General features: G+C 39.7%; 1 pseudogene; it reads left to right on the plus strand.

The window, feature by feature from the left end:
- The first annotated feature begins 658 nt into the window (after positions 1-658).
- Positions 659-17283, plus strand: LOC118518652 (N-acetyl-D-glucosamine kinase pseudogene; annotated as a pseudogene).
- The last annotated feature ends 1321 nt before the right edge of the window (positions 17284-18604 follow it).

The raw sequence follows: 18604 nt of genomic DNA on the forward strand, positions 1-18604 counted from the left end.
TTTAAAATGCAAGAGAGCATAACATAAAGTGGGTTAGGAGACGACTCCTCAAGAAACCCGGGTCAGAACTCTTACTCTGCATCTCTGTGTACTTGGGCGAGTCACTGCACACTTCCAGGTGTCACTTGATCACTGTGTTACTTAACCAGTTGGGTTAAATAAACTCTAAGAGCTCATCTAGCCAAAAATTACATGATTAATATACTGAACTGTCATCACTTCCCAAAAAAAGCATGTTATTAAATTATTTAAGGCAATAAAGCTAAATAGATCTGTTTGCCAAGGTCAGCAAGTGCGAATTCAGCTAAAGTAACAGACCAGGAAGAAGAAAACAGAAACCCAAAGACCAAAGAGATTACTGGTGAGCGCGGAATGCAACTGTGGTTGTATAGTGTCAATGGGCAGAAAGTCGTTTTGGCTGAATATCTGCGGTTCACCTTCTTCATCACAAATCTCGCAAAGTTCCAAGTCACAGATTTTTGTTGCAGTCCCCCACTGAGCCCCAAGGGACCCTTAATAAGTACAAAAGGGGTTATGAGGAAGAAGAGAACGTCCTTTTCTTGGTGTTTGTTGGACGCTGCTGAGAACGAGTGAGTTCTGCCGCAGCAGCAATCCCGTCCTTTCCCCGACAGGCAGCGCCTTCCTTCCCTTAGCGGTAATGAGCCCCGTTAATCCAGTACACGAGGCGCCCCCGATCGAGGACAACAAAAACTATGACCTCCAGAGCACAGATCGGTATGAAGTGAGGTAAATTATGATGCTGAATGCGTAGCTTCAGTTGCTCACCCCATTGTGAATACACTGCTGACGATCTTCGGCTCAGTTCTGCCAAAGTTGGTTTCCCGTCCCACCGCTGAAGGCGGACAAAAGGGGAAGCGCAGCGCCATCTGCTGTCCTTCCGGGGCAGAGTCGGAGCTGCGGAGGAATTGCGACTGTGTCCTAACGGGGCTCCTTCCAAAAGGGCTGTAACTACATTTTTTAATGCAATTTTCTTTCATATAAAGGAAGACAGGAAATGTGTCTGTTGTAGTATGACTTTTCTTATTTTTTATTTTTGTCTGGTATTCTAGGTGTGAGTCTCAGACAAAAATGAAGGTTGAAGTTTAAAACCTAGTTTACAATATTTTAATTTATTTTTATATAAATTATAATAATTTAATATAAAATTTTAATTTCCATGCACTTCATAGGACATGCAGTTTTTAATAAAGCATCCAACCTTAATTACAATACTTTCCTTTGTATTCATTTTAAGTGCCATCCGATGAATGCCATACACACGGCTGATAATTACACAAATACAAAGGAAACTATTAAAGAGGAAAACATACTCAAACAATGTTATAAAAGAAACAGTACTTTTTGAGTGGTGAAAATAAATATCTTTAAAGCAATATATTAGAATTTAAGGAAATTGATTCAAAAGTAGTCTTGCTTCCCTAAAAATGTTTAAACTTTGCACCAAATTTACTGATCTTTCTGAACTGGTGTCCCTATGTCATTCTATTTTAATAAAGCCTATTTTCAGAGTTGACACTGGGGCACTGGGATGCTTTGAACTATGAATGAATAAGCCCATTCAGGACTAGATATTGGCTTTCTCACTTGGATGATTTGGGGCTTGTGTGTCATGACCAGAAAGAAAGTGGTAAACAGGATGTCAAAGGCAGCCCCAAAAGTGTCCGAACCCTTATCTACCATACAGCCATCCCAAAAATTCTGGATTGGTACCATTGTAGAGATCTAGACAGAGATGCCCAGAGACAGCTCCCTCTGGCCCCTCCTCCCAACATCTGACTGCAGTTGATTGTCATTAATTAGATGCTTTTATTCCTATAACTTGAGGTAGGAGTGATATCAAGAGATAAAATATGCTTGTTTTTTCATTACAAATAGTCTCCAAAATATTGGGAGAAAATAAGAATGTTAGAAATAGCAATATTCATGAAACAAATAATAGATTGAGCTATAAGAAATTGCTGCTACTTGACTATTTTCACCTAAAATAATTTCATACAATCCACCTTAACACTCAAGAAACTTCAGGAAAGATAGACCAACAGGGATGTGACTAGGGAATAACATCTCTTGTAAGTGCAATTTTTAACTGCACAGAAGTTTATTTATGACTGAGGTCATGTTTATGCAACATTAAGTTGGACAAATGTTTTAGCTTGCTATATGAGTTTTATAAAATAGAACCATCACTTCACAGAATGCATCCACTCAAATAAGCTTCCAATAGGGCTATCAATTTAGGTGTGAAGACTTAGTGTCTCATCCTTGTTTACTAATTAAGTCTCTGTCAAACTTTTCTTGTTGTAATACAGATAAGACCTATGTATAAAATTAACTTCGTCCCACATCAACTAACAAGCATGCTCCATTGCAAAAGTCCATTTTTAAGGCACTTGCTTGAAAGTAAGAAAGCGCTCCCTCAAAGAAATAAAAAGTGGTTAAGTTCCCAAGCCAGCTCATGAGAGTCTGTGTAACTCACAATGCCAGCTACACCACGGTGTTATTTTACAAACCTGAATTGCAAGCCTAGGAAGCAGAGGGTAAAAAGGAAAAAGAAAAGGATCAAAAAATGGCATTGAGGGGCGCCTGGGTGGCTCAGTTGTTAAGCGTCTGCCTTCAGCTCAGGTCATGATCCCAGGGTCCTGGGATCGAGCCCCACATCAGCTCCCTGCTCAGGGGGGAGCCTGCTTCTCCCTCCTCCACTCCCTCTGCTTGTGTTCCCTCTCTCACTGTGTCTCTCTCTGTCCAATAAAAAATAAATAATAAAATAATAAAATAAAAAATAATTTAAAAAATGGCATTGATACTTAGTGTTTCTGACCCCATTTCCAGTATTCTGGGATACTACATTTCTTTTAAGTACTGAGATACATATTTAGTTCTGGATGATACTGTTGTTTTAGTATTTGAAAAAATATGAACTCTGAATTCTTTATATGTATTCAAAAATCAATGACTGCATTGTTTAATGTAAACCACAAAACGAATCTGTGTTCCTTCTTTTATGTCTAGGCAAAGCCATGCTCATAAAGGACACAATAAGCAAAGGCAAAGTGTTCACTGAGAGGATAAGTCTTAATTGAAATTCAAAGACTTTCTGAACAAGTGAAATATGAATATGTCGTATTGAAATTGGCAAAGATCCCTCACTATCACTCTCTACATGATGAAACTAAGAAAGTCAAAGACATACCCGAAATGCTTTCTTCAAAACAAATAGTACAGCTTACCATAATAAGGAAATTGTTACTGTAAAAAAAAAAAAAGTACAAAAATTTTCAAAAACTACTCCTTAAAGGGATGAGGTTATTTGAAGATAAATGGGTCAAAAGTCAACGTCTGGAGTTGGCATTTAGCTTGCTTCTGCACTTCTTCACAGGTATAGAGTCAGACTTTTGTTAGTAGCTGGAAAAGTTGTACAAAAATGTGCTTGCAGCTGAATGGTGTTACCATTGACCTCATTTTTTTTTAAGTTGGTTCTTTTTTTTAAAGGATTATTTATTTGAGAGAGAGAGCACAAGCAGGGGAAGGGACAGAGGGAGAGGGAGAGAGAGAATCTCAAGCAGACTCCCCGCTGAGCATGGAGCCCAACACAGAGCTCAATCCCAAGACCCTGAGATCATGACCTGAGCTGAAATCCAAAGTCGGACGCTTAACTGACTGAGCTACCCAAGCGCCCCCATGTTGATCCTTCTTAAATTATATCAGCTTTTTGATTTTACATGTTATAACTAATTTAAATTTTTTGGTCTTATAAAGAGACCATTTCAGTAAAGCATTATTTTATATATTTCTCTGGTTAATAATAGTTTATAATATATGCCTATTTATTGCATAATTTTATATTTTACTTGAGGTTTTCTAGGTTTATAATTTTTATATTTGACTTGTATGAAGTGTTTAGTCCTGCTGAATTTTTTTAAAGAATTCTGATATTTTCTTTTAAATAAATTCTAGATGATACTTGTATTTCAGTTTCATTTCATTTATAATCAAAATAAACACCGAAGTACAGGAAACATCATTGTTTCTGGTATATGTAATGTCTGGCAGTGCTCAAACAGAGAGAGCATGTTGAGGAGGAGAAGAAACTAGGAATCAAGAGATCTATATTTCAGGATGAAACAGGACCTACAGAGGCCAGAAATAACGAATGGTACACCCTTACCAGTATGTAATTAAAAATTAAAACAATACTAAGTCATAACCTAAATCCAACAGAGTCCTTATTTTTCCCATAATGAGTCATAAATATCTTTTGTTACATATTTCATCCCCCCACCAACATATGATGTGTTGGTTCCCGAAGCATGGCGCATGCTCTATCTATCTACAGGGAGTCCAGTCCTCTCCAGCCTGCTCTGCTCCCACTTCTTTTTTTTCTTTTTTTTTTTTTTTTCTTTTTCTTTTTTTTTTATTATGTTATGTTAATCACCATACATTACATCATTAGTTTTTGATGTAGTGTTCCATGATTCATTGTTTGCATATAACACCCAGTGCTTCATGCAGAACGTGCCCTCTTTAATACCCATCACCAGGCTAACCCATCCCCCACCCCCTCCCCTCTAGAACCCTCAGTCTATTTCTCAGAGTCCATAGTCTCTCATGGTTCGTCTCCCCCTCCGATTTCCCGCCTTCATTTTTCCTTTCCTACTATCTTCTTTTTTTTAACATATAATGTATTATTTGTTTCAGAGGTACAGGTCTGTGATTCTGCTCGCATTTCTGCTTTGTCTCTGACCACCTCTCCAGACCTCTTTCTTCATGAACATAATAAAGGGTTTTTTTTTTTTAAATTTAAATTTTTTATTGTTATGTTAATCCCCATACATTACATCATTAGTTTTAGATATAGTGTTCCATGATTCATTGTTTGTGCATAACACCCAGTGCTCCATGCAGAACGTGCCCTCCTCAATACCCATCACCAAGCTAACCCATTAGAGGGTTTTGATTAGATGACATCCAGCCTCCTCTCCAGCTCTGAAAGAGTTGGGAGCGAGGAGATAGTGTCAGAACTGAGCAGAATTGTAGGACACTCAGCAGTGTTGGAAAATTGCTTATTGGTGTGAGAACTGCTGCCTCCCACACTCGCACACTGGAAACCTATCCCAGAACGTTTTAACAATGTTTATGAATACGTTGGAAATCTTCCTGCCTCCCTCTATGACAGCAAGCTGCTGAACTAATTTATAGGGCTGTGTGGATGAGTGATAGACAACCTTAACCCTTCAGGTGTATATTTAATATTATAACCACGAGTCTCTAATTAAGGGGATTTCAAGTATCTCTAAGAATTATTTTTTAGGGGGGCACCCAGGTTGCTCAGTCAGTTGAGTGGCCAACTCTTGATTTCGGCCAGTGATTTCAGCTCAGGTCACGATCTCAGAGTCCCGGGATGGAGCCCCGCATCAGGCTCCCTGCTCTGCGGAAGGCCTGCTTCTCCCTCTCCCACTCCGCACTCAGTGGGGAGTCTGCTCAAGAATTCTCTTCCCCCCTCTCCCTCTGCCTCTTCCCCTGCTTGCTCACACATGAACACGCTCACTCACTCTCTCTCAAATAAATAAATAATTTTTTTTTAAAAAAAGAATGATTTGGGGCGCCTGGGTGGCTCAGTCGTTAAGCGTCTGCCTTCAGCTCAGGTCATGGTCCCAGGGTCCTGGGATCGAGCCCCGCATTGGGCTCCCTGCTCAGCAGGAAGCCTGCTTCTCCCTCTCCCACTCCCCCTGCTTGTGTTCCCTCTCTCGCTGTGTCTCTCTCTGTCAGATAAATAAATAAAATCTTTAAAAAATAAAAATAATAAAAATAAAAAATAAAAAAATGATGGCACATATAAATAATGGAATACTAATATATACAATGGAATATTATGCAGCCATCAAAAAATGAAATCTTGCCATTTGCAACACCATGGATGGAACTAGAAGGTATTATGCTAAGCGAAGTAAGTCAATCAAAGAAAGACTTATATCATATGATCTCACTGATATGAGGAATTCTTAATCTCAGGAAACAAACTGAGGGTTGCTGGAGTGGTGGCGGGTGGGAGGGATGGGGTGGCTGGGTGATAGACATTGGGGAGGGTATGTGCTATGGTGAGCGCTATGAATTGTGTAAGAGTGATGAATCACAGACCTGTACCTCTGAAACAAATAATACATTATATGTTAAAAAAAAAAAAAAAGAAGATAGTAGGAAGGGAAAAATGAAGGGAGGGAATCGGAGGGGGAGACGAACCATGAGAGACTATGGACTCTGAGAAACAAACTGAGGGTTCTAGAGGGGAGGGGGGTGAGGGATGGGTTAGCCTGGTGATGGGTATTAGAGAGGGCACGTACCGAATGGAGCACTGGGTGTTATACGCAAACAATGAATCATGGAACGCTACCTCAAAAACTAATGATGTAATGTATGGTGATTAACATAACATAATAAAATAAATTTTTTTTTAAAATGGAGTACTATACAGCTGTCAAAAGAATAATGCATCTCTATAACAAATAATCCCCAAGTTACAGTTTTATTTTTTTAAGATTTTATTTATTTGAGAGAAAAAGAGAAAGAGAACAAGAGAGCACAAGCAAGGGGAGCGGCAGAGGGAGAGGGAGAAGTAGACTCCCAACTGAGCAAGGAGCCCAATGTGGGACTTGATCCCAGAACCCTGGGATCATGACCTGAGCAGAAGGTAGATACTTAATCAACTGAGCCACCCAGGTTATAGTTTTAAAGAAGCAAGATACAGAATACCATGTACAGCAGGTGACCATTTGTGTGGATCTCTCTTCCAGTTGAATTTTAAGTTCACAGGCTCTGTATCCTGGCCAGTTAACACAGTTTAACAGGTACCATGGCCATGTTGAGGCCAAAATACTTTCCTCATTGTTTCTTTACCATTTCCTCTCTTTTCCTCCTTCCCCACAAAATATTAAGTTTCTATCATGGTCTGTGGTTGACAAGATGAATGTGAGTCTAGAATATAATATGATTAGATCCTTGGATCATTTCTTTTATTTGGGATCCAATAAGAAACTAGATGTTTAAATTATAAGCTGTTCCCTTGAGTTTGTTTAGTCTACAGATTTTTTTGTATTTTTTCAATTCTGTGGATGTGGGGATGATGCAAAGTTTTTGTGTGTCCATGACCTTTGAGTCTTTAGAAAACTGTAGCATATGAAAAAATTCCTTTTTGGAGTTCTCAAGTAGAGATCTAATGTAAGACTGAGAACCCCGTAGTACCTAGAGGTAACCAACCTCCTCCCAGGTCTTTGAGTAAAATTCTCTGACTGTGACTGAACAAAATAATATGAAATAAAGGAGATATTGTGGGACTTTAATTTTGTTATGGAGACAAGAGGAAGGAAGAAATCCACATTTTGCACTTTGTTGGAACAACAGAAGGAAGATTTCGTAAGTTGGCTGTGCTTTAATTTTTTGATAGGGAAAAATGCAATGTTAATGAGAAGAGAAACTTCTGTGAAATCAGTGGGTTTACTTAACAGTGAGGGGACGCTCACAGTCAAATCTGGGGCATACTGTATTACTGACATATATGTCCAGCGCACTAGAGAAAAGGGAAATGAGTGAATTCTCCAGGGTAGAGAGACCGCTGCCTCTACCAGAATTTGTTGTATACGTAGCCCTCAGGCTTACTTAATTAACGTTCTTCCTTGACCCATTTCAGAATTTGGGGAGCAACATAAAAGAGGAATTTACAAAAAGACTTCAGGGGCTTCACTGCCTTTTTAATTAGTCCTAAGACGTATCTAAGATATTTGAAGTGACTCCATAAAGATCCAAGCAGGATATACCAGTCTGGATTTGGTCAAAGAACAGAGTCACTACAAGTATTAAGAAATCAGGAGTTTAGGGGCACCCAGCTGGCACAGTCAGTTAAGCATCTGCCTTCAGCTCAGGTCATAATCCCAGGATCCTGGGATCAAGCCCAGCGTCAAGTTCCCTGCTCAGCGGGAGCCTGCTTCTCCCTCTCCCTCTGCTGCTCCCCCTGCTTGTGCGCTCTCTCTCTGTCAAATAAATAAAATCTTTTTTAAAAAATGAAGAAAGAAAGAAATCAGGAGTTTAGGGGCACCTGTTGGCTCAGTCAGAAGGGCCTACGACTCTTGATCTTGGGGTTGTGAGTTCGAGCCCCACATTGGGTATAGAGATTAAAAATAAATAAATAAACAAACTTTAAAAAAAAAGAAAAAAGAAATCAGGAGTTTAACATAGGAATTAAAGTCTGCAGAGAAGGAAAACAGTCACCAACAACCTTGTCTTAAACTAAAGCAGTGGAGGAGAAACAAGCAGTTGGAGCTCACAGAGAAGCCTAAGAAACTGTTGCAGCTGGCCATCAAAACTGGCAGGGGGCGCTCTAGAGAAACCTGCAAAGCCACCATTTGTGGCCACCAAGACTCCTCTGAATGATGGCTTTTGCTCCTGCCTTCCAAATCTCCATGCAAGTTTCTCTCTTGCCCAACTCTCACCGTACAGGGAAGAAGATTCTGAGAAATGTAGTTCCAGCTTTACATGGTGCCAACTTGGCAAAAGACAAGTACACAGAATTTCCCTATTTCTCCTCCACTAAAACCTTTAGCATTTAACACAGTTGGCTACTTCCTTCTTTTCAAAATACTTTCTTCCCTTAGATTTTGAAATAACACTTTCCCTTCGATCACCTTTTACCTATTTTTTCCTTCTCAGTCTCAGTTAAATGATGCTTCATCTTCATCTCCCAGAGATCAGCCCTGGGACCTACTTGTTGATTGTTGTCTCATGACTTTAAATAACATCTCTGTATTCATGATTCCCAAATATAGATCCCAGCTCAGAGCCTGCCCCTAAACTCTTGACTTATCTAATCAAGTGTCCTCTTGACGTCTCTGCTCTCATATCTAATTGCCCAAAGCAAACTCTTGATTCCCCCCAAGAAAATTTTTCTCTCAGCTTCCCCATCTCAGTAACAACTCTATGTTTTCAGTTGCTGATATCAACAAAGTCATCCTTGATTTTTCTCTTCCTCTCATTGCAAATCCAGTGCATCAACAAATCCTACCAGCTCTATGCTCAAAGTAGATCAAGAATCTGTCTACATGTCATCATCTCTACCTGTGTAATTCTGGGCAAGCTCCCATCTGGATGTCTGCAGTGGTCTCCTAACCCACCCAGAGTCTATTCCCAATACAACAGAGGCAGAGAGATCCACCTAAAATATGTTAGATCGCAGCTCTCCACTGCTCAGAATTCTACAATGACTCTATTTTGCTCAGAGTGAAGTCAAGAGTTTACAATGTTATGGCGAAGACCTGTCCTGACCTCCTCATATGAAACAGCAACCCCATCAGAACACTCCTTTGTGTGTATCACCATCCAACCTAGCATGAATTTATTTAGTATTCTATATCCCTACTATGGACTTAACTTATGTCTCTCCAAGGTTCATATGTTGAAGCCCTAACCCTTTATGAAGATACTTGGAGACAGGGTCTTTAGGAGGTAATCAGGGTTAGATGAGATTATAACAGTGGGACCTCATGATGGGATTAATGCTTTTATAAGAAGAGATACCAGAGAGCTTGCTTCCTCTCTTTCTCTCTCCACCATGTGAGGACACCACTGAAAAGTGGCCATCAGCAAGCCAGAATGAGGACCCTCACCAGGAACCAAATCTGCCCATACTTTGATCTTGAACTTCCCAGCATCCAGAACCGTGAGAAAATAAATCTGTTTTTTTAAGCCACCCAGTCTGTGGTATTTTGCAATGGCAGCCTGAGTAGATTAGAACAATCCACTCTCCCCAACTAAATTATAAGACCCACAGGGGATCAGATTTTGTTTTTTTCACTACCGTATCTCCAGCACCTAGTTGCCTGTCAGCACACAGTGTATTTGCACAATGAATAAATGATTGAATGAATGAGTTGCCCAATGTCTTAGCTAGAATGTGACAAAGCTTGAAGTAACTGCACAATGAAGGGGGGGATGAGTTTCTATCTAATTGTGTGAATCTAATTTGCAAGTAACAATATAAGCAGCCCATCTTGAATATTCTAGTACTTTCCAAAAAATGCAAATACAAATTCTTCTTCTTTGACTTTCTCCTATTTGAAAGAAGTGGTAATCCATTTGAGAAAATCTCATAGCATATCTATCTTGCCACAGACTTCATCCAGTAAACAGCATTTGGGGATTCAGAAGGCACAGCATTAAATTCTACTCCCCATCCAAACCACACAAATGTGTTTATTTCTTGAAAGCTGCTATTGCAGAGCTGACTCCCAATACAAAGGCCAACCAACACTCTTGAGGTCCTGACTTTAAAACCAAGGAAATTCTTTCTTAATTCCCTGAGAGGGAGTGCACGTTGTTAAAAAGATGTCATTCACAGTGTGAATGAGCTTTTGATAGTAACTCATCTGGTTCCACTAAAACACAGAAAGCTCCAAACCATTCAGACACGTTTCCTTGAGACGGCTGAAAATAAGATTTATTTCAAAGCAGTCAATCGTCTCTGCAAATCAAGGCCAAACGGGCCAGAAATGAGAGGCAGTTTGTAAATTCTGAGTTTGGGCCCACCAGAGCCAATTACTTTAACAGGGACAATCTTGGTGTCTTTATTTGGACGATTGGGATAGCCTGTTTACCGCAAGGTAAATGAATTGGTGTGCTCTCTCAGTAATTGAGGAGAAACCTGTTGGATCACAAATTCATCCAGTAATTACTTTAGGAGTCCTCTGAGAAAGTGCTTACATAATTTCCTTTGTATGTGTTTTCCAAAAGGACATATGTCTCCTATCCAGTGTTCCCTAAACCACAAATGTACCCCATTGATTTTCTCAGCCTACAATGTGTTGATTTTCAGCCCACAGTGTGTAAGGTGAAAGGAAACAATAACTGTATATAGAAAATATTGATCTGCAACCATTGATTCAAGGCCCCATGGTGTCAAAAGATTAGTTACTTTTAAGAGAAGTACTAAAGGTGACTTTCAACTACTTTTTATTGACTAACACAGACCAGATAAACCCTTCTATTCAAAGCCATAGACTCTCCTCCAGAAGCCATAATGAATCCCTTGCTTGAGATCTAAATAACTGTCAATGTATTTTCCAAATACATACAAACATATGCTGTACTATTACCAAATGATTCATGGTATTTTAACTATAATAATAACCAATACATTTAGTATTTATTATGTCCCAGGAATTGTTCCAAATGATTTACATTTATTTATTTGTTTGTTTAGTATTCACGACACCCCTCTGAGTTAGGTACTAATATTATCCCCATTTTATAGAAGCAGAAACTGAAGCACGGAAAGGTTAAGTAACTTGTCGAAAATCACACAGCTAGTAAGTGGCAAAGCCAGGCTCTGAACTCAAATAGCCTGGTTCTAGAAATTATATTTTTAACCACTACATGATAGTACCACTAAAATGCTATGGAAAATGTGAAAAGCTAGCTGGTCAAAACTGCAAATGAAAATTATTCAAATACTAGCCATTTACTCTGCATCTGAAGAAGGTGAAAAAGGAAAAGTACCTTTTTAAACTCTAAGTACTTAGTTCAGTTTATCTTCAGAAAAATAACTTAGACAATAACAAAAATTAAGTTATCCTAGAGCTTAATAAAGTACTCAGGGAAGATTTCCTATCATCATTTATAACTTTTAAATCTTCTAGACTTATAATCTAGAGAAACGCAAACCAGAGCCACAATGAGATGCTACATTACACCCATTAGGATGGCTATCATCAAAGAAACAGAAAGAACAAGTGTTGGTGACGATGTGGAAAAATTGGCACCCTTGTGCCCTGCTGGGAACGTAAAATGGTGCAGCTGCTATGGAAAACAGCATGGAGGTTTCTTAAGAAATTAAACATAGAACTACCCTGTAATCCAGCAAGTGCACTTGTGAGTATATACCTCAAAAAACTAAAGCAGGGACCTCAACAGATATTTGTACTCCCATGTTCAGAACAGCATTATTCACAATAGCCAAAAGCTGGAAGCAACATAAGTATTCATTAATAGAGGAATGGATAAACAAAATGTCACATGTATGTACAATGAAAGTTTTATTCAGCCTTAAAAAGGAAGGAAATTCTGACACCTGCTACAACACGGATAAACCTTGAAGACATTATGCCAAGTGAAATAAGCCAATTGCAAAAGAACAAATACTATGCGACTCCACATATATGAGGTACGTAGAGGAGTTAAACTCATAGAGACAGAAAGTGAAATGGCAGTTGCCAGGGGCTGGGACAATGGGAAAATGGGGAGTTATTGTTTGGTGGATTTCCACGTGAAAAGATGAAAAAGTCCTGGAGATGGATGGTGGTGATGGTTGCACAATAATGTGAATATACGTAATACCACCAAAGTGCACACTTAAAATGGTTAAATTTTATGTTATGTATATAAAAAGACCACATGTGTTCATTTCTGTGTGCAGATATATGAATAGAGAGAGATAGATCCTCTCTTTTTTATACTAATTGAAGCTGTGAACACTCTTCTGTACCTTCCTTTCTTCTCATAACAACATCTTAGAATTAATTCCATATTAGCACATTCTTTTAAAAGGCTGCTTGACATTCTGTGATATAAGATAGTAAAATTTATCCAAGCTATCTGTTAGCAATGATCAGTTAAGTATCTACAGTCCATGGTTACAATAGACAAGGCCACAACAACAACAAAATCCTCTAGAATAGAAAGTACACAACAGTGCTTACATAGTTGGGACGGACTAGGCAATATGGTGTTAAAATACAACCCCCAGGGGCGCCTGGGTGGCTCAGTCATTAAGCGTCTGCCTTAGGCTCAGGTCATGATCCCAGGATCCTGGGATCAAGCCCCACATCGGGCTCCTCTTTCCATGGGGAGCCTGCTTCTCTCTCTCCCACTCCCCCTGCTTATGTTCCCTCTCTCACTGTGTCTCTCTCTGTCAAATAAATAAATAAAATCTTAAAAAAAAAAAAAATACAAGCCCTAAACCCTTTACTAAAGTAAGAAAAAGCTCTCCAATTCTCTTAGCACAAGAGAGTCTTTCTCACTCATGTGACATGTCCTGCAGGAGTCAGCAAAAGCTTCTGCTCCACAGTTCTCCATCCTCTACATCATCCAGAACATACAGCCTCCATCCTCCATCTCTGGGCTTTCCACGACATCAGCCTGGAAGTAAACTCATAGCTCACTAGCCAGAACTAGTTTTTTCTCCCTCCCAACTGAAAAGAGGCTGAAAAACATAGGAGAGTAAAAATAAACTATCTCTTCCATACTTCAATCACACAAACAGAAAATAATTTCCTTACTACGAATAAAACCAAAGTTTGCAAATCATTTATGGAAGGCTTTTCAAACTTTCAAATGATTATTTTTCATCCAACAAATATTTATATTATTCCTACCACTTGCTGAGTGCAGGTACATGGTAGGCATTCAATAAATATTTGCTGAATAAACAAACGAATGATCCCTAATTATACTAGTAATTGCTACCACTTCTCCCAGAGCAGTCCAACTGCTAGAAGTGGATAGGAAGAGCAAGTAAGAAATGACCTCTGTCTTCTCACCTAGTCACCTGGCCAGAGCCCAGATTAACTTAACTTCCTGTTTGAGGGCAAACCTTGACCATCAGGAGAGAAACCAGGAACCTGACTGAGTTCTAAGCTACAATTAAGCTTTGATCATTGCCCAATTCAAAATTCTCACTGTTTCAAGGTCAATCCATGAGCTATCGTTGACACTTAAACATTTCCGCTTACAGCTCACATTTGCATTTTGCACAAACATCATACATAGGTAAAAGAAGAGAATACGATTCAGCCTAATCCAATAGCTAATTAGCAACACCTGCACTAAGGCACTATTAGCATCTCGCTATTAGGTGACTATTTGCATTACAGGATGAATGATTATGCCTGTCAAATGATGACAGGACTTGCTTAGTTTTTCAGTTCATGTATAAATTCAAATGCCATATTTTTAAATATCCCACAAAACTTTTAGATAGGACATTGCTATTTTTGAATTTCAGTCACAGGTTTCAATTGTCAATGACAGAAGTACAATTCAACTCCTAGACAATTAAAAAGTTGCATTTACATGAATAAGCATATCCTTTTAATTACTAGTGTCACAGGATCTCCTCTACTCCGTCCATGTGCTCTCCCTGGCACTCCAATGATTAGATATCAACTCTAAAAGTAGTAAGGTTAGGGGCCTCTGAGTCAGGCCTTGTTGCCGTGTCCACGTGGCGCTGACCCACATGGGTCCGTGTCTGTGATGTGAACAGGTACGGATGCTTGTCGCTACAGAACCAAGTTTGTGGGGCGCTTGTGTTTGACTCCACTGAAACCTAGGCAACTCCTCATGACAATACCTACATCAAACAGGCCATGTTCAACTATTTCCCAGTGCCCGACGGACTAGGGATCCTCACCCACCTGTATGTGATAAATGCACGTTGCCGGCGTTCGCTGTAAAATCGCAGAAGGTGCTCAGCGGGGAGTTCCGCTCTCCAGTTATACCTTCTAGAAGGCTGGGAGATGCTGGACAGACGCCTGTTGCTTGAGACTGACCTGGTGTTGTTCCTAGGAGACACTGGCCTCCCAGGCCTGCCTGCGAGCTCCGGGTGGAAGAGCTGGGCGCTGTAGAAGGATGGTTTCCTTTCGGCGATGACCGGCACTGGAAGAGCCAGGCTCGGAACTCCCTCCGTAGCTTCACCTCGATGAAGGGACAGCACGGATCCGCCCTGGGCAGGGCCAGCCTAGGAGCAGGGCACCGCGGGCACCTGGGCCCCCTCCTCCGCACGGACTACCCCGCCAATGCCCTTGCCTTCTACCGCTACACCTTCTCGGAGGCGGGGGGGGGGGGGGGGGGGCGGGGGGGGGCTGGCTCCGCCCGCTCCAAGCCCCACGGGTGTTGGGCGCTGGAAGGGAGCGCGCTTTGTCTCCTTTTCCTTAAACACACACACGCACAGAGAAGAAAATAAACACACTTTACCCAGTCCAAAAAGGAAAAAAAAAAAATGTGGTGGCAACAGTGGTTCCAACAGCACTGAATTCCAGAAATAGTAGTGCGAACTGTAGTTTCTAGTGTTTAGTAGAAAGTGGTAACAGTGGATTCCTCTGCAGACTCTCCTATAGGGTGGATTTGGGCATTTCTTCCTGGCTGTCTAACCTCATTTCTGATTCTACAGCTGTCCCAGTGATTCCGTGAGCTACCAATATCTTAAAAACATGAAGCCTTCCTATTTCAAAATCAGATTCACTTCTATAACTTATAACAAGAACTCCAACTGATGAGTGGCTTGTGTCCATCTGCTAGGATAGGGGCTGTGGCTTTAATCAGATTCGCACAGGGGTTCTCTGCTTTAGAACCAAGCCTAACTGAATTCCATTCCCAGTCCTGGCCCTTCCTTGCTTCCTGACTTCCTTTCCTCAAAGAAGGCAGGATTAATAACACCTACTTTGCAGTGTTGTGAAAAATAAGCAATAATGCAGGGAAGTGCTTACTTAACAAACATGAACTTAATCAAGTATCATTCCCTTTCTCTAGACTCCCTTAAGCTATAAATAAAACTTTAGTTTTACTTTAACAAATGGGGTTGTAAGGTGGAGTCAAAAACAAGGATCAGTGATCCTCAAATACTATTACGTAATTAATATTTGTAAAAAAAATCAAGTATTCTACATTTACTAAAAATATTTTGAAAATACATATAAAATCTACAGAAAACTGAGAAGAGATTAAAACATTCTATAAGCAATGCAGGGAAAGATAAGTGAAAATCTGGATACAATAATTAAATACCAATATAGTTCAAGATCAACACAAATGTTCCATTTCTGGGACATTCCAACAGCACTGGGCAGGTGAAGGCCACATGCATAATATTTCTGAATTTCAGGATGACGTTTGACAGGGTTTCATGATATTTTATGATGTCCTTGCAGACGTGAAGAGGTAAGAGATATGTGCTGAAAATCACTCACTGTGGTGATGACCATAGCCTGAAAAACAGATTATGGATTGAGGGAGAACAGTTTAATGAGGTACATCATAGGGTAACATCCTTGGTTCTATACAATTGCTTATTACTACTTTGGTGAGGCCACTTGACTTATTTAATTATTTTTTCAAGAAATATATACTAAAAACCTACTACATGCCATGCATTGTGTTAGGTACTAGAGACAAACTGTTGAAAAAAAATATGTTCCTGAATTCAGGAATCTCATAGATTAGTGAGTAAAAGAAGTCAAGAATGTAGACTATTAGGGAGCCTGGGTATCTCAGTCGGTTAAGTGTCTGCCTTCGGCTCAGGTCATGATCTTAGGGTCCTGGGATCGGGCCCCGAATCAGGCTCCCTGCTCAGCAGAAAGTCTGCTTGTCCCTCTTCCTCTTTCCCCACTGCTCGTGCTCTCTCTCTCTCTCTCTCTCTCAAATAAATAAAAACTTTAAAAAAGAAAGAGAACATAGACTATCATAATATAGCTTGGTGAGTGCTAGGATTTAACCATAAACACTGAGTACTAAGGGAACTCAGAGGTGAACCATCTCACCCAGTAATAGGAGAAGTTCTAGAAAATGTGACATCTTGGTTGAGCCTTGAAGAATAAGTTAGCTGACGGAAAAAGAGGGAAAGTATTACAAAACAGTAAGTTCAATGACTCAAATTGAGATAAAGCATGGTCTGTTCCAAGAATTAAAATTCCGATTGTATATATGAAGGGTATATAACAGTGGGAGCAATGAGAAATGAGGCTGGAAGTGACATAAAAGAGCTTTGGAGGATCAGCAGTGATATTAGATAACATAATAAGAATCCAGGAAGATTCTGGTAAGCCAAAATGATAGACTACATAAAACAAGATATTTAACAGGGATAAATGCAAATTTCAAAATCTAACTACTTGACATGGTGGAGATGTTTAAGAGCAGGTGAAAAAGACATAGGGATTTTACTGACTACAAGGTTAATTTGATTCAAGTGAGTAAAGGGGTAACCCATAAAACAAACCTTTTCAAAATCTAGGTCCTCAAAGGGAGAAGTCAGTGTCTGACTCTATGGTGTGGTGCTTGCCACACTACAATTTAAATTTTGTGTCATTGTATTTGCCTTCAGAGGTCAAAAGGGCTTTTGACAGGGAAGAAGGATCAGACTTGTTCTGTGAGGCTTCAGAGGACAGACCCGGCAGGGGAAGGTTAGAGGAAGTTCATGTTCACTCAAGAGAAGAACGAGTTTCTGCCTAAACCCTCCAAACCCAAATGGTCTGACTGTCGTGGTGGGGATTTACTGTGTTGAAACATGTTCAAGCAGAGGCTTGTCCATTATCATTTGGGTGGATGTCTCCAAAGACCGTCCATTGTTGACTAGGTGTGGTAGGAGGGAGAAGATAAAAAAGAATAAGAGATGTCCCTGCCTTCTAGGCACTCAGAATAATATCATGGTCTATATTCATAGGTGTGTAGAAATTAACAGGCTTACTCAAATTATACTTTCATTCCAAACTGTCCTATTTTTTAAAGGCTATTTCTCCTAAATACTAGATTTTACAATTCATTGTATATTAAAAAAAACTGTATCTCCAAAATATTTTTATTCCAGTTTTTCAGATTAAAAAAAAGCACTGATTTACAATCTAACATTAGCAAACCCATACTCTTACTCAAAACAGTGGAAAGCTGTTCTCTGTGCATGCCACCCTGGGAACCCATCTAGTAATCAAGGCTCCATGCTTCCAGTTGTACAATATAAACTCCTGTAGACAAACATTTTAAAATTTACTATCAAAAGTAGAAGAACATTTTCTAGACCATGGGAGTTGCTTTTTTCATAGCACTAAACTGAAAAAGGCACTATAGGTCGAAGTCTTTTTACTCAGACGTTCACTGCTGCGAATGAACCACAGTAGTGGTGACCTACATTTTCTTACAGACAGATTTATCCTGAAGAGATCTAGAATGGCTTCTCTCTCTCTCTCTCTCTCTCTTTCTAAGATTTATTTATTTATTTAGAGAAGGAGAGCGCGCACATGTGCGTGCACGTGCAGGGGGAGGGGTAGAGAGAGAGTCCCAAGGGAACTCCACACTGCGGTAGGTCGGGCTCAGTCTCACAACCCTGAGATCACGACCTGAGCCAAAACGAGTTAGCTGCTTAACTGACTGCACCACCCAGACACCCCCAGAATGGCCTTTCTACTCAGCATACAATATCTACTCTTCTGTCGTGAGAATCTCATCTTTGACACATACTTTCTCTAAGTTATGGATATTATTTGTGATACCCAATTGACTTTGATCACGAATTAAAAATTTAGCCTCTGTTGCAGGAAATATTCTCCAGTCAAAAATATAGTCTTAATGAAAACTGTAATAGATTAGTCAGCACAAAGCAATCTTGGCCTATTTCAGAATCTTTAGAGACTTTTAAGATTAGGGCATTTTGAACTTGCTGATTTTTGTGTTTTTTTTTTTTTTAAAACAATAATAAACTGATTTTTATACTGGATTCAGTAAAAACAATAATGTGCCAAACTTCTCATTTATATCAAGAAATTTTAAAAAATTGAGG

The sequence above is a fragment of the Halichoerus grypus genome, chromosome 6 (assembly GCF_964656455.1).
Source record: "Halichoerus grypus chromosome 6, mHalGry1.hap1.1, whole genome shotgun sequence".
In the NCBI taxonomy this organism is placed as follows: domain Eukaryota; kingdom Metazoa; phylum Chordata; class Mammalia; order Carnivora; family Phocidae; genus Halichoerus; species Halichoerus grypus.